This window comes from Pleurodeles waltl, chromosome 3_1, assembly GCF_031143425.1.
Source record: "Pleurodeles waltl isolate 20211129_DDA chromosome 3_1, aPleWal1.hap1.20221129, whole genome shotgun sequence".
Taxonomy (NCBI): domain Eukaryota; kingdom Metazoa; phylum Chordata; class Amphibia; order Caudata; family Salamandridae; genus Pleurodeles; species Pleurodeles waltl.
This window is the reverse complement of record NC_090440.1, coordinates 1935040882-1935057750: the sequence shown is the minus strand read 5'-3', so window position 1 is coordinate 1935057750 and position 16869 is coordinate 1935040882.

The window sequence follows — 16869 nt, the reverse complement described above, 5'->3', positions numbered from 1 at the left end:
AATGGACAAATAATCCCCTGAAAGCCACTCTGTTGTAGTGGAATATGCGGTGGGTCAGACAGAAATTGCAGGATGTAACCTCTTAGAGTGTTTGGAGGACCCCATTATTGGATGTAATGCTCTGCTACCTTTGGAGGTAAAAATGTACCCCACCTCTTAAAAGGTGGTCATATGCCACCAAGAGCAAACTGAATCAGCTTGAAAGATGAAGTGGGAGGGGCAGGGGACTGGGAAGTATGTTTTCCCTGTTGGCCTTGACATTGTCAGCTAGGTTCTGGACCCCAGCCTCGAAAGGACTGTGAGACCTCCGGCTAAGATGGTGGGTCCTGATGTTGTCTGTAACCATACTGCTTCCAAAGCCTAAAAAGGGGTGGAATTGTTGAGGATACTGCTGCAAGGACACAGAACGACCAAAGGATTGTGATGTGGTCCTGCTTTCTTTAAAGCACTCCTGTGCTGAGTTTAGTTTCTTTCCAAATAGATAGATGCCATCAGATGGCATATTCATTAGTGATACCTGGAAGTCACCTGAAAAAAAGATGGATCTCATCATGCTCGGAACTGAAGCGCCACACCTAAGCAATGATTTGTGCTGGGTTAGGGCAATTCATCAGGAATGGTCGGCAAGATCTTGCTGACCGTGTTCCATAATACATGTGAATATTGTCCAAGAAGACAGGTAGCATTGGCAAAGCCAGACCGGCTGAGGAGAACATTCTTTCCTCAAATGCCTCATTATTTTTCAACTTCCTATCAAGAGGAGTCATGGGAAACTAGTTTGGGTTCCCTCTACTTGTGGATGCCTCTAACACTAGGCTATCAGGCATGGGATGCTGTGGAAGGCAAAGTCATCTGGGGCAGGCCTGTGGCATCTAGCCAAGTGCTCCTTTAAAGGTGGGCAAGATCACAATTTTGCACGAGGGCCCATTAACATGTCCATGAGGGCCTCATTGAAAGGCAAAAGTGTCTCTAACGAAGCCTGGCCAGGCTGCAGAATCTCTGTCAACATAGTTTTTGCCTCTTCTGATGATAGCTTCAAGTCTAAGGGCCTGATTTAGACCTTGGCGGATGGGTTATTCTGTCACAGCAGTAATGGATATCCCGTCCATTGAAATCTAAATCTCATTATCTTCTATGGGATTTAGATTTCGGCAGATGAAACTACCGTCACAGTCGTGATGGAGTAACCAGTCCGCCGAGTTCTAAATCAGGCCCTAAGACTTTGGCCGCCTGCCTCATCACCACAACAAATGATGCTACTTCTTTTGTTGAAAGGCCAGTGGGGAAGTGCACAGAGGTGGTGCCTATACGTGGTTCTGATGTGACTTCGGGGGCTGTACACAGCAGACACAGAAACACACAATATCACCTGCTGGTGTGCTTCCAGATACAGTCTAATGCCAGGGAGTATTCTCAAGGTGAGGGATCTGGGGTTAGATGTATTAATCAGAAATGTGCTTGCAAGAATCCTAAACATTTGGAAGATGAAAATGGGGCACTGGTACATTGGATGGCACAGTGATGCAAATACTCAAGATGTTTAAAAATGGCAGCAAACACTAGTTGAAGTCTGTCACCAGGAAGTTCAATGTTTCTTTTGTGGTCAGATCACAACTTCTAGGGACAGACATCTGCTAGGCGAAGCAATAATTGGGACTGAAATTATAGGTTTGGTGAATGTAGGTAGTTGGCTCTATATACTATTTCAAAGTAAGAAATAGTGTGCACAGAGTCCAATGGTTCCCCTTAGAGGTAAGATAGTGGCAAAATTAGATAATACTAATGCTCTATTTTGTGGTAGTGTTAAGCATTTGTTGTACACACACAGGCAATAAATGAAGAACACACACTCAAAGACTTACTCCAGGCCAACAGGTTTTTATATAGAATAATATATTTTCTTAGTTTATTTTAAGAACCACAAGTTCAAGATGTGAAGTAAATACATAAAATGCAAGGTACTCCACACAGGTAAGTTAGGAACTTTGAATTAAGGCAATATCATATACAGTCTTTGTTTAAATGGCAATAAGCTATTTTAAAAGTGGACACTGCAAAAATCAACAGTTCCTGGGGGAGGTAAGTAATGGTTAGTTTGTGAGGTAAGTAAGACACTTACAAGTCTCAGTTCCTGGGTATAGGCAGCCCACCATTGGGGGTTCAGGGCAACCCCAAAGTTACCACACAAGCAGCTCAGGGACGGTCAGGTGCAGAGGTCAAAGAGGTGCCCAAAACACATAGGCGCCTATGGAGAACAGGGGAGCTCCGGTTCCAGTCTGCCAGCAGGTAAGTACCCGCGTCCTCGGGGGGCAGACCAGTGCGGTTTTGTAGAGCACTGCGGGGGACACAAGTAGGCACACAAAACGCACCCTCAGCGGCACAGGGGCGGCCGGGTGCAGTGTGCAAGGCAGGCATCTGGTTTTGAATAAGCTTCAATGGAGGGACCCGGGGGTCACTCTAGAGGTGCAGGCAGGCACAGGGGGGGCTTCTCGGGACAGCCACCACCTGGGCTAGGCAGAGGGTCACCTGGGGGTCACTCCTGCACTGAGGTTCGGTTCCTTCAGGTCCTGGGGGCTGCGGGTGCAGTGCTTGTTCCAGGCGTTGGGTCCCTTGTTACAGGCAGTCGCGGTCAGGGGAGCCTCTGGATTCTCTCTGCAGGCATCACTACAGGGGGTCCAGGGGGGTCGTCTTGGGCTACTCACGGGGTTGCAGTAGCTGGGAGTCCTCCCTGTGGTGTTGTTTCTCTGGATGTCGAGCCCGGGGCGTCGGGTGCAGAGTGTGAAGTCTCAAGCTTCTGGCGGGAAGAGTGAGTTCTTTGGAAGTTGCTTCTTTGTTGCAAAGATGTTGCTGTTTTTGAGCAGAGCTGCAGCTCACAGGAGTTTCTTGGTCCTGGGGGTCAGGGCAGTCCTCTGAGGCTTCAGAGGTCGCTGGTCCCTGTTGGGTTCCTCACTGGTTGCAGGTTTTCGAATCACAAGACAGGCCGGTAGGGCTGGGGCCAAACCAGTTGTCGTCGTCTCTGCAGGCTTGTAGGTCAGCAGTCCTTCTTTGTAGTTCAGACTGCAGGAATCTGATTTTCTGGGTTCTGTGGTGCCCCTAAATACTAAATGTAGGGGTGTGTTTAGGTCTGGGAGGGCAGTAGCCAATGGCTACTGTCCTGGAGGGTGGCTACACCCTCTTTATGCCTCCTCCCTGTGAGGAGGGGGGCACATCCCTAATCCTATTGGGGGAATCCTACTAAATTAAGATTGAGGATTTCTAAAGGCAGGGGTCACCTCAGCTCAGGGCACCTTAGGGGCTGTCCTGATTGGTGGGTGACTCCTCCTTGTTTTCCTAATTATCTCCTCCAGCCTTGCTGCCAAAAGTGGGGGCAGTGGCCGGAGGGGCGGGCATCTCCACTAGCTGGAATGCCCTGGGGCGCTGTAACAAAGGGGGTGAGCCTTTGAGGTTCACCACCAGGTGTTACAGTTCCTGCAGGGGGAGGTGTGAAGCACCTCCACCCAGTGCAGGCTTTGTTCTTGGCCACAGAGTGACAAAGGCACTCTCCCAATGTGGCCAGCAACTCGTCTGGTTGTGGCAGGCTGACAGAAACTGGTCAGCCCCACACTAGAAGTCGGATTGGCATTCAGGGGGCATCTCTAAGATGCCCTCTGGGTGAATGTTACACTAAATGGCACACTGGCATCAGTGTGCATTTATTGTGCTGAGAAGTTTGATACCAAACTTCCCAGATTTCAGTGTAGCCATTATGGAACTGTGGAGTTTGTGTTTGACAAACTCCCAGACCATATACGCTTATGGCTACCCTGCACTTTACAATGTCTAAGGTTTTGCTTAGACACTGTAGGGGCATAGTGTCCATGCACATATGCCCTCACCTGTGGTATAGTGCACCCTGCCTTAGGACTGTAAGGCTTGCTAGATGGGTGACTTACCTATGCCACAGGCAGTGTGAGGTTGGCATGGTACTCTGAGGGGAGTGCCACGTCGACTTAGTCATTTTCTCTCCACCAGCACACACAAGCTGTGGGGCAGTGTGTATGTGATGAGTGAGGGGTCCCCAGGGTGGCATAAGACATGCTGCAGCCCTTAGAGACCTTCCCTGGCATCAGGGCCCTTGGTACCAGGGGTACCAGTTACAAGGGACTTATCTGAGTGCCAGGGCTGTGCCAATTGTGGAAGCAAAGGTACAGTTTAGGGAAAGAACACTGGTGCTGGGGCCTGGTTAGCAGGGTCCCAGCACACTTTCAATCAAAATTTAGCATCAGCAAAGTCAAAAAGTCAGGGGGTTACAATGCCAAGGAGGCATTTCCTTACAGTGAAACAGAAGGATGCCTTCATACTAGATCCCTCCCAGTTGGAAGGCATAATGGCACTACACGCTCCCAGGCTTGTGAGAGATCTGTTTAAGGCAATAGGGATCTAATACCATAGAAACCGCTCCAGGTTGTTGGTGCTGAATCAAGATTCCAAATTTAAGGAGGGTATGCAACAGGCAAGGGATGAGCCATACCAACCAATGAAATCTGTAGTAGTAAGGCAGGTACAAATTACTTCAAGTCATCCAGAAATATTACTGATTTTACTGGCTTGGTGCATTTCAATTGATTCTCACTTAGTCCTCTCTTCATCCTCGAAGACCTTAGAGGGGTGGTACTTATTCCTGGGGTCACTGGAATTATGTGATTCAGTGGTTGCAGCCTTTTCCACATAATTATGGATTTGCCACTTCTGCCACATAATCTATCATCTTCTGAACAATCTGCTGATTTTAACAAAAATGGTTTACAGCTGACACTCATCAACGGTTACTACAAATGTTGCAAGGTGTCATCGCACAGTGGAAAATGCTTCAAAATGGATGGCTGGTCATCTTTCAATTACTTATTGCTATAACTGGTTGTTAAATTGGTACTACCAAGTTGGAATCTCTGCTTAGATAGTGTTACCATGTGAAAAAATGACAAAATAATGAAGTCATGTTATCATAAAATGTGCTGCATTATGCTCCATAATTTGCATTTCCTTGTCACACAATTTAGTCAACCGGCCACACAATTTGGTGCTTCGCTGATGCATATTTCCAGTGGCCCTCATTATTTCTCACATCACTGGTGTCATGCTCTTCAGTGGTGTCTAGCTTGTTCCCCACACTATAAAGTCACATTTCCCCCGCTACAAGGTAACATTTAATCTGCAGAGTGCACTACCTAACTCAGTTATGTATTTATGAAGTATCACTAGTTCAGATTCTGTACATCGAATCTCTGTTTTGGGAGCAACACGTCATACGTGAGCACATAGCTACAAGGCTGGCACGAGTGGGAGGGGTATATAAAACAAATACAACACACACAAAAGCAACAACTCAACAGAAAAGAATCACAAATAGACTATAGTCCCTGGGCCGTAGGACTTCAAGGGAGAGGTGACCTCATTGCTGTTACTGGGTCCAACAGGTTGGAAAGGTACCAGAGAAAGAGGTGGGAATGCAAGTCCAATGCGAGGAGGCAGAACAAATCAGAGGATAAGAGGAATGGGACTTTAAGTATCAGAGGACAAGGAGGGCAACTTATTCGAATTTGGAGGAGGCACCGCATGGTTTCAGGAAGGTGAATTGGTTGATGGATTTGGAGTAGCGGTGATTGGCTTTGTAAAGTAGTAAGGGGTAAGGACATTGACAGATTTAAAGTCAAGAATCAGAACTTGTATAAGGATTGATTGTTGTCAATTGCCAGAAGGTCTGGGCTTTGTATGAGGTGCTCCGGTTTTTGGAGGACTGCACCATTAAAGAACTGTGTGCTAAAGTGGATGTTCAGAAACTTCTACTGGGAGATGGCAACAATGACCAGAAAGAATTCTAAGTTAAACTGACTTTCATTTAAAAAAAATTAAAAAACACGTGCCAGGAGTGACTTCTTAGGACTAAAACAATGACCAAATAACTGACAACAACCTACCAACTGGAAGAGTCTTCAAATGTTTCTGTAAATGTAATGTTAAATGGCTAGGATCGTCACATGCAGGTTATATCAATGGGATGTTGTCTGTGGGGAGAAGCAATGGCCACCCCCTGCCTTCTTTCTACCCTTGGGGTCATGGAGGTGGAGGGAACAAGGTGTAAAGTCCCATGGGTTGGGAATTTCCACATCATGTGCAGAAGGGAAAGGGATCAGTGCTTTAAATTGGGCGGTACTGTCCGGTACGGAGTACCTGCACTTTTTTATTTTGAGAGGTATAGTATCTGCACTTCTCAAGAAAAACGTAATACTTTTAATTGGAGAGTGAAAAATCTTCGAGCTTCTGCGTCAAGAATTTTCAATTCAATTAAGGACACGGAGGCGAGGATAATGCTTCTTTTTCTATGCTTTATTATCAACAGCAGCCAATAGGAGAAGATGTTATTCAAACAAAACATATACCATGCCTTCAAGAGAGTAACGTCATAACCATAGAGAATACTGTCTATATAAACCTCAGAGGCAAATGAACTTCCTCTTTCTTTGCGAAATCTAAGTCAATAAAAGTCAATGAAAGTCTATCAAAGAGTGAACCCGAACAAGGACTCCATCCAAATATCCAAGGAAAAAACAGCAACTCCAGGAAGACGGGAACATCCAAGGATACATCGAATGTAAGAAACATCATTTCTGGTTGAATCCTAAGAAAAAAAGGGGAAACAAGAAGCTAATCATAGAATATGGCCAGAAAATAACTGGTATCAGTAAACATGCTTAAAATGCCATAACAAATTGGGTGGGTAATACAATGAGACCTAAACATCAAAATGAGATTTTGCTGGAGTGTGAGGCAGTGTGCTCCCTTTTTTCTTTTTATCAAAATGAGATACTTAACTCATGAGAAGATGTCGTATTGATAAACTAGGGAGGGGTAATCCTCGCCTCTGTGTCCTTCATAGAATTTAAAATTCTTGACGCGGAAGCTCGAAAGTTTTTCATTCTATGTCAGGACCGGAGGCTCAGAGTATGCTAGTTCAAAGCTGATTTACCACAACCAATGCAATATCTAAAATAGGTTTATAATAGAAAGTCTTAAATGTAGATTCTGAGTACCAGTCCGCTGCTTTCATAATGTCCTCTAATCTCATTCCCAAGTTAAAAGATTTTGAGGCCATAGCTCCACGAACGGAATGTGCCCTGAAAATGGAAACATCAATTCCTGCTTCAGAAAGAAGCCATCTGATCCATCTGGCCAAAGTAGCCGATGAGAATGGATTGAAAGGTTTCTGAAGGGTAATTAATAATTGACCCCTAGGGTCTCTTCTGAATTGATCCATAGCAGCTGCGTAAGCTTTTAAACATTGAACAACACACAGTTTGGAATTGTAGGGAAAAGCCGGATAAGACACTGACTTGGTGCCTGTCTTAGTGCGTGTGGAAATTGAAAAGGAATCCCCCATAGGGAAAAATATCCTACCTGCCAGGTCGAGAGACCGAACATCTGACACTCTTTTGCAGGAAATGAGGCATAGCAACAGAGTAAGTTTAGCCGAAAGTTGTTTGCACAACAGGAATCTATTATCTGGCCAGGAGGAAATAAAGGAAAGAACCACATTAACATCCCAAAGAGACGAATATCGAGGAAAAGGAGGATTTGCCAGACGAATGCCTCTCTCAACTTACAAACCACAAAGTGTTTACCTAAAAGTGGTAGATGACCGGCTGATATAGAAGATCTATAATTATTAACAGATCTGTAAGGCAGATCTGACGCAGCAAGAGATGCTAGAAAATTAACTACTAAATTGACATCAGCATTAAAGGGATCTGCATCCCGTTCCGCACACCAATAAACCCATCACTTCCATGCGGAGGCATAGCGTTTATGTGTGCTGGAAGACCAGGCCTGGTGTATGTAGTTGGAAGCCTGTTCAGAAATGCCTGGAAAGAGCCATTGTTGCCGGAAATTCTCGAAGCCACCAGGTGTAACTTGCCTGACACAATTAAGGGATGAGGAATCCCTAGAGGATCCAGAAATAGGTTGCGCTGCAGAGGAATCAGAAGGGGAAAATCGCACAACAACTCCAGAGCCAAGGGTAACCAGGCTTGAGCTCTCCAAAGGGGTGTTTTTTAGCACAATCTCGGTTCCCAGACGGCGAACCTGAGTCAAGACCCGAGGGATCATGCTGAAAGGGGGAAATGCATATCCCTGATGGAGTGACCAGTCCTGAAGGAAAGCATCCGTGGCCACTGCTTCCGGATCCGGTCTCCAGCTGAAGAAGAGGGGGATTTAGCGATTCAGTCTCGAAGCAAAGAGGTCTATTGTAAGCAGACCCCATTTCTGATTCAGAATCGAAAACACTTCTGGGAGGAGCCTCCAATCGCTGCCATCCCAAAAGAATCTGGAATTCCAGTCTGCTACTGTATTGTTCACCCCTGGCAGATACTCTGCAATCACGGAGATGCAGTGATGGAGACAATACTGCCAGAACTGCATGGCTATCCTGAGCCAGGGTCTGAGACTTCGTGCTCCCAAGTTTGTTCACATATCTGAGCGCTGAAAAGTTGTCCATCTTCAGAAGAATGCAACAATCTGATTGCAGGGGTGAGACACTCCGGATCGCAAAGGAGCCGGCTAGAAGCTCCAGGCAGTTGATGTGAAGTTGGAGTTCTTCCTCTAACCAACGACCTCCTGTGGTCAGAGACCCGCAACGGGCTCCCCAGCCCCTTCTGCTGGCATCCGAATCCAGAATCACGTCTGGGGAAGTGCCGAAAATTGCACGCCCGTTCCAGGCTTCCATGTGCTCTAGCCACCAGGCTATCTCCGAGCGGGCCTCTAAGGACAGAGGCACCATGTCCGTATATGACAGAACCTTCTGTAGGTGGGATATCTTGAGGCGTTGGAGGGCTCTGTAATGAAGGGGGCCTGTAAAAATAGCCTGAATCGAAGAGGATAAAAGACCCACCATCTTGGCTAAATTCCTCAAGGACACTCTCTGTCTGGATAAGAGGAGGCACAATTACTTCTTATATTGCAAACCTTCTGAGGAGGAAGAATCAACTGGGCTTTCACTGAATCTGTCCGGAAACCTAGAAAATCGATCTGCTGAGATGGCAGAAGACACGATTTGGGTTGATTGTTTAAGAAGCCCAGGTTCTGCAGGAGCTGAATTGTCCATGCCAGGTGGATTTGGAGGAGAGAGGGGTCCTGAGCCATAAGGATCAGATCGTTGAGGTAAACGATCAGGCGCATCCCCCGGGCGCAAAGAAACTCTACTACTGGTCTCATTACCTTGGTAAAGCACCAAGGAGTGGAAGAAAGCCCTAAGGGAAGGACTTGAAACTCAAAACGTGGGTCTTGCCAAAGAAATTGAAGAAAGCGACGATGAGGGAAACTAGGGATGCTCCCGATAAGTGTCCTTTAGATCTCAGCGTACCGACTAATCCCCTTCTTGAAGGATATCTCTCAGGAGGTGGATTCCTTCCATTTTGAAATGTCTGTAGACTATCCAGGCATTTAATTTTTTGAGATTGAGAACCAATCTTGATCCCCCACCCTTCTTGTCTACTAGAAAAATAGGGCTTAAAAAGCCCCTTGGGTGGGGAACGGCATGACAGATCACCTCTTTTTTGAGCAGAGCTTGAACCTCCAAACTTATGATCTCTAGGTCGGGACGGGAAAAATGGGGAAGAGGAGGGGGGGGGATTGTTGGAGAGGGGACTGATAAAACTCCAACTTGAAGCCTTGAACGGTTTCTAGAACCCAGGGATCTCTGGTTAATTTTTGTCATTCTACCAAACAAGCCTGAACCCTGCCCCCAAGAATCACCTCCGAGGGGTGAATGAGTCTCACCTGAGTTGGTAGAATCCTGGGAAGTTGTCCTGTTGTCCTTTGTAGAAGTTCTTTCGATAACGGCCCCTACCTCCTTGAGGCTGCGAAGGGTAGAACATAGAGTCTGACTGTTGTTCCCTGTTATACCCACGTCCCCATGCAAAGGAATCACGTCTGGGGCCTTGATAGTAGGAGCGGCCTGACAAGTGACCCCGCAAACGTCCGGCCCTCCGAAAAAGAGTCTCCCTTAATACTTTCTTAAGGGATAATTGGGCCTTGTCCATGGAACTGAAAGTAGCAGCGAACTTAGGAAGGTCTTTAATGAAGGGGGCTCCAAAGAGGAGGCCTTGGGCTACCTGACCTGCTTCAGAGGTAGTGAGTTTGGTAAACTGAGGGTCGATGCGCATCAAGATGGTGCGCCTTCTCTCTGTAGATATAGCTACGTTAGCATTTCCAAGGTGACAAATGGCTCTCTGAGCCCGCCCCACCAGGACATCAGGGTCGATAGGAGCATTAGACTCTTTCGCTGAGAATGCCATTTCAAGGATTTTTGCCAGGTGACCGGAAAGGTCAAGAAGCTTATCTTGGCAGGACCTCCAAGCATGGTCAAGTCCCTTTTTGGGATCCTTAGCCCATTTTTTCATAAAGGTGACCATTTTAGGGTCAATATCCGGGGGGTCAGTGACCTTACCCTCAAGATCTGGTCTAGGGCATTCTGCGCGTAACCTGGCTCTCACATCCTTGTCGAATCCAGCCCCGATGTGATCCTGGAGGTGTGAAGCTACCTCCGGAGACAGAGTCCAGCTTCAGGAGCGAGGGTGAATGATATCCTCCGGATTAAATGTCAACACCCGAGGGGTCTTGGTGACAGGACTATTAGCTTTCTCTGTCCTTTTATGTTTTCTCGGACCTGGGCGGTTCCTGAGGTCCACCTCCGAATCAGAATCAGATGAATGTTTGGAGGAAGAATGGTCAGAGGATTGGTCTGTTCCGTAAGCGTCCTGCAATTGCGAGGAGCTATATCCATGCTCCTTTTGAATGGAAGCAGACAGTTTGTCAAAAATTTCAGAGTGCGCCCACTTCTTGGCCTTTGATTTACCCTTGGAGGTAGAGGGTTGGCTCATTTGTACTTCTTCAGAGGGCGTAATGGGCAGAAGCCATCCTTTATGGCGCGCAAAGCTCTCAAAATGGTGTGTGAGAGGGCCAAGAGCCTTCGCTAATGCCTTGTTAACTGATAGCTGGATGCTATTATCCAATGCGCCAACCAGGTTTTCTTCAAAAGATGGGGGACTCACCCCCAAAATATTCATCCTCCTCATAAGAGTAAGATTGGGCCATAATAATATTGGATACGTCCAAAGGAACGTAAAGTCAGAGGTAGTCAAAGACTACAGTCCGGGGGAGTGCAAAAACCCCCAGCAGGCTAAGTAAAATTAGGTTTAAATATATAAAGTGTGGAGGGAGCAGCCTGCAGCTCCTAGGCAGAGCCTATGCTTATTTTCCCACCCTGAGCCAATCCAGTGGACTCAGGGCGTAAAGGAGCCAAGGTTCAGACAGTATAGGAAGCTTCAAATAGGCAGGAGCACTCGCGCTGGCTCGATCGTGCTGACCACACTGTCAAAATCCTCAAGGGGGAAAAAAAAAAATTTGCTCCGGGAGAACGAGCGCGCGTGCATGTGCGTGCGTGCGTGTGCATGTAGACTGGGGCTCTACACAAGAGGCAAAAGCCTCCTAAGTGTATATACGGGCGAAGCCCCGTAATTAACAAAGGCTCAAGCTCCCACTCCACAATTGCGAAAAGCGCAGGCAAAAGCAAACGCTAGGGGCACAACAAGTAAATAAATAGCGGCACAGTAACGTGAATAAAGTATCGGAAACAAGAGCCACTTAACTGGCTGCGGAAGCAGCAAAGAATGAGGAAGTTCATTTGCCTCTGAGGTTTATATAGACTGTATTCTCTATGGTTATTACGTTACTCCCTTGAATGCTAGGATATGTTTTGCTTGAATAACATCTTCTCCTATTGGTTGCTGTTGATAATAAAGCATAGAAAGAGAAGCATAATCTGAGCCTCCGGCCCTGACATAGAATTCCGGCACTTCTCAGAAACACGCAGGTACTCTGGTACAGAGTACCTGCACTTCGAATTTTCCATTTCAAGCACTGGGCAGGGTTAGTGCTCCCGTGCTGGTACAAGTGGCCTAACTGGGTGGAGAGGCATGGGAGAGTGCTGGTTCGGTGGACCTGCCTGCAGGACACAAATATATTCATCATTCAGGCTAGAGTTTCCCTGCATTCGTCTTCCTCACCCGGCAGGGCATCGACGTCTGTACATGGACTGTACTGTACCGCACTGCTTGGCAGTGCACCCCCACCACTTCAAACACACCTCATGTTTTGACCAACTGGCATAGCCCGAGCTCTCTCGAAACTGAGGCCCTCTTGTCTCTGATGTTTGCACTGTAAACAGACAAGGTTTCTGCAGAGACTAGAGTTGACTGAGAAAGTGCTGAAGGACAGGGAGTGTGCAAACGCTTGTGCCGTAGGGGAGGGCCAGAGTGAGCCAGAGACGAGTCAACATAGCAACAATGACCGCTGAAACATCCTCTGCGCACTGGGACTCTGAGGCGCCCTCTGAAACCGGGGCCTCTCGGCCGAGCACCGGGGACCACCTCACTGTGACACTCACCCTGGAAAGTAGACACTCGGAAGCCAGCCACCCTCTGAAGGCTTCACGGAAACCGGTCAGAGTCTGAAAAAGAGACCCTCTGAACCAAGCCCGGCTCCAGGATTCTGCATCAAGGATAAGCCTGTCGGGGCCAGGAAAATACATGGGGGGGGGGGGGGGGGGGGGAGCGGGTAAAAATCACCAACATGTTTTATCAGATTTGCTGTTTAGACTCTGAGAAAACCTGTCCGACATGCATCTCCCAGAAGAAAAAGTAACACATCTTTAGAAATGTTGGATGTAGGGGGTAGGTACATACGACCTGCAGCCATGCCCAGAACCCATTTCTTTGACACTAAATACCTTCTATTGGGAACTTGCATTCTCTGCCTTGAGTTGTAGTTGAGGGCTGTGACAAGCCCTTCTAATAATTTGCAAAAGGATGACGGATGAGATAACATCAGCTTTACTATTCACCAAATTCACATCTACCCACATAACAGTAGTCAGAAGGGTTTGTGGGGCCTTGGTGAAAGATTACTTGCAGGGTCTCATTCTTGGTTCGCTGCCAAAATATTTCCAAGCATCCTTTACATATGCTTCACTTTACCAGATATTTCAGGGTCACTGGTAGAATGTTGAGTATTTAAATATTATTATTTTTTTTTACACAAGGTCAGAGTTCGCTTTGGCAACTAAATGAAACATGAATGACTAAAGGAGATTTTTAAAACTGCGGGCAAGTAATATTGCTCAAAATATGTTTTGTTGTTATGGGGAGACTGACTACCCCTGAGTAACATCAGGGAAAACAAGTGAATGGTGCATTTTATTGCATACTGGACCAGGAACTTTGATTAAAATAACACGATTTAAGTGAGATTTTACATGAGACTTCTTGTCTATTTAAAGAAAAAGCATAGTGCATGAACATCACCGGGGACTGTAGCAGTGATCAGCATCTGGCAAGGTGCGAGGAAAAAACACGAAGAACATTATTGGAAAATGCGCTTGGAAATAGGGCGATTTTATAAGAAGTTAGCATGTGTGAACATAGAAAGAAGCTGGGCTGATTCAGCCACATGCTGAGCGGCAATATCTTGAAGTATTCCCTGCCGTGTGACTGACTCTGAAAGGCTGATAGGGTTGTGTCAGAGACACCATTCTTAATGAACCCTTACCATTATCAATCAGCAACTGTTAATGTATCATTTATATCGTGTTTTGTGCATCTCTTGTTAAGGCCTTAAAGCATACTCCAAGTGGGCTGCTAGGTAGCCAGTGCTTAATTTGTAAATAAAAACGTGCTGGTGCTCAAAGCTCTCTTCTTAAACACGCGGCAGCTGCAATAAAATGTGCGAGCAGGGAATACTGAGGCAGCGTAATCCCGAAGCCCTCTAGGGCCTCATTAATCCATTTACAGCCACTCCCTGTCCCTTCAGCTCACTCTTGCAGTGTTCTGCTTTTCCCCTTTCGGACGCTTTTCCGTTTTTTTCTTCACCCGTCTTTCCTATATGTGTCTTTTGCTCGCAGTAAATGCTTGAAGCAAAAAAAAATAAGCGCCGGCCCTCAAAAATAAGTGCCGGTGCTCAGCACCGGAAACCACAAGCACAAATTAATCACAGGGTAGGACCCTATCTAAGTGCACCCACGTGGATGGGTGCTGGTTACAGTGTCATCTAAAGTGTAGAGTTTTCATATTGTGTATGAGCACCCTGAGAGTACTTCATGTTTGTCACATCAGCATGTAAACATGCCCACACATAAAACTGTATACAACTGTATATTCTCGTTCACCTGTGTTGCTTTTTAGGAAATTCCTTGTCTCTGTTGCAGAACTAAATATCATTGTCTTTAACACATACTACTCTTTATGAAGGCAAGACCCAAGGTTTGCATGGCAGGACAAGAGAAGGTACCGCTAAAGAAGATATGGTTGGAGCTGGTTCTGGTACAGAAACAGCCTGACCTCTGAAGGCACTGTTAGGCCACCAGTAATTCACTTTATAAAGTCTACACAGCTGTGACAGGGCTCCAAACTCTGGGGGCAGTGTTATGCTTCCAAGAAAGCACAAACCACTATATTGAGTTCACCCAAGAGCAGAAGGAACATGACCACTGGAAGCACTTTAACTCTACCAGTAAACCACTTTATGGAGTCCACCTAGAAGCAGTAGAAGATTCAAGACAATGGAGGCGCATTCAGTTCAGTTAGTTGTGTGTACTGAAAGAAAGACTGAAGCCAGACATATCACACCCAGGGACATATGTCAGAAACAAGCCAAGTGTTGGCAGTGCTTGTTAGAGATATTGGATAAATGAGTAATAATGAGAATGCTGCGCATCATTAGAATTGAAAAGTTTCAGTTCTGAAAATAGGAAACTGAATTTACCATTACTAAAGTCTGTGGAAAGGGTAGTGGTCTTCGGAGTGTCTCAGTCACTCCCTTTCTCTCGTTAACACCACATTCCTGTGCAATCTCTCAATCTGGTAGACACACCCCTTTTCTCACTACTGAACATCCCACACATCATCTTCATCTCTGCCTTTTCAGGCTGTCCTTCAGTGTGCACTTCCTTGTGTTACCTCCCATTCGCCAGGCCCTTTCTCTGTTTCTCACTCTCTTCACCTGTAAACACATTATTTTATTTTCTGTTGGCACTGTCAATATTTCACAACTGTGTGTAGCCTTTCCACATAAAATGGCAATTACAATTGGCACATATCGGACTACTGCTCTAGGCACATTGCATAGATGCTACCGATTTCATAGGCATGACATCTGAAAACCTTAATAACCCACTACAGGCATGGTGTGCCCTGTCATGAATAACCATACACACCCTGAAATCACCCAGACACCTAGAGGCTGATCCAGTCACAGTATACACTATTCTAGACTTATATGATGCATGAAAACACACACAACTGGAATACAATATCTGGGGAAGAAGAAAAAAAAAAGGAAAATGAATAGGCAAGACAAAATGAAATAAAATGTGAAAATAAACAGGGGCCGCATGACACGGAAAAGGTGTTTACAGCCTTTGTTGAGAAACCGCTCAGTGTTTTTGCTTGTAAAATTAAGTACATGAATAGGGCCTTGTAGGGGCCTATTTTAAAGTAAGTTTTTAATTATTTGTTGCCCCACCGCACAAGTTAGAGCCCTGACGGTAGTCTGCAAAGGTAAAACTAGAAGGCTTGTTTTTTCGTAGAATGGAACCGCTCCTACTGGAAGGCCTTCCTGGAGTCCAGGCCATGGTGTGGGATAACTGACCCGGCCCCATCTCCACTGTGACTTCCGTTTCACACAGGCACAAAGTATTCCAAGTCAATGCTAGTTATGCAAGTGAGTTAGAACCACTGGCTGTAAACACAAATTAAACATTAACAATTAAACAAATGGAAAGCTTTATTTATGGATGGTCTAGGGTAGTTCAGAGGACTCTCTTGGGAGGGTGTGGCCCACCTGGCCACCCCTCTAGAACCCTGACACTGGGGACATAGGGACCATCTTTTTACGTTTAATAATTCTTATTATACTCATGGTTTCCGGAGCTAGAACACTGACAGTGGAAGAGTGGAAGTAAAGTGTGGAATACATGGGCCCTTGGTCTTTTTCTGACACCAGGATCTATTTAACTATGTATTACAAATGAGATCTTCGAAACTTTCACAAGATTTTAAGAAGAACTCATTCAAGATACACAAAGCGAAATTAACAGTTTTTCCCCCCACACACCTCTGTGACACTGTGAAATGTTGGTGCGCGGTTATGTGCTACCAGCACCACTTGCAGCTGGGGAATGCATTAAACATGCTTATAAATTCACCCAAAACTCCGATTTTAGGGATGTTTACCTCGTTTACACATTATACAAAATAACATCCTCAATCCCACAATACCTCACACACAACTCCAGTCACTGAGTCTTTCAACCCTCCCTCACCTCTTGCACCTTACTGCGGGTACCAGCCTCATCTTACGTCTTCAAGTCATCTCCTTTCAGGTTACTTTGCTAATAAGACCTGGCCGTTTAGTTTCTCAATCCCTTCTTTTTGTTTCCTCCCAGTTCTTCTCACTACTATTCACCACCAGCTCCTGCTCTTATAGACTTGTTCACACAACACTTTGATCATCACCCTCACCCCCTTTCAACATATACCATCACCTACCAGTATTATCAAGCCTCTAAACTGTAAAATCACAAACTACCAACCACCCTCACTCCTTAGTAAAACATATTCTGCCATCTCCTACAACAGAAGCAGAGTGCCATCACCTTACATGCCCATGATTTAAGAAGTTAGCAGCACAGTAGCCAACACTAACCCATCAAAATCATACATATCCACTTCCCCAAACCTATAACCTGGGCTAACCAAGCTCACACATGAAACCAAGCATTCG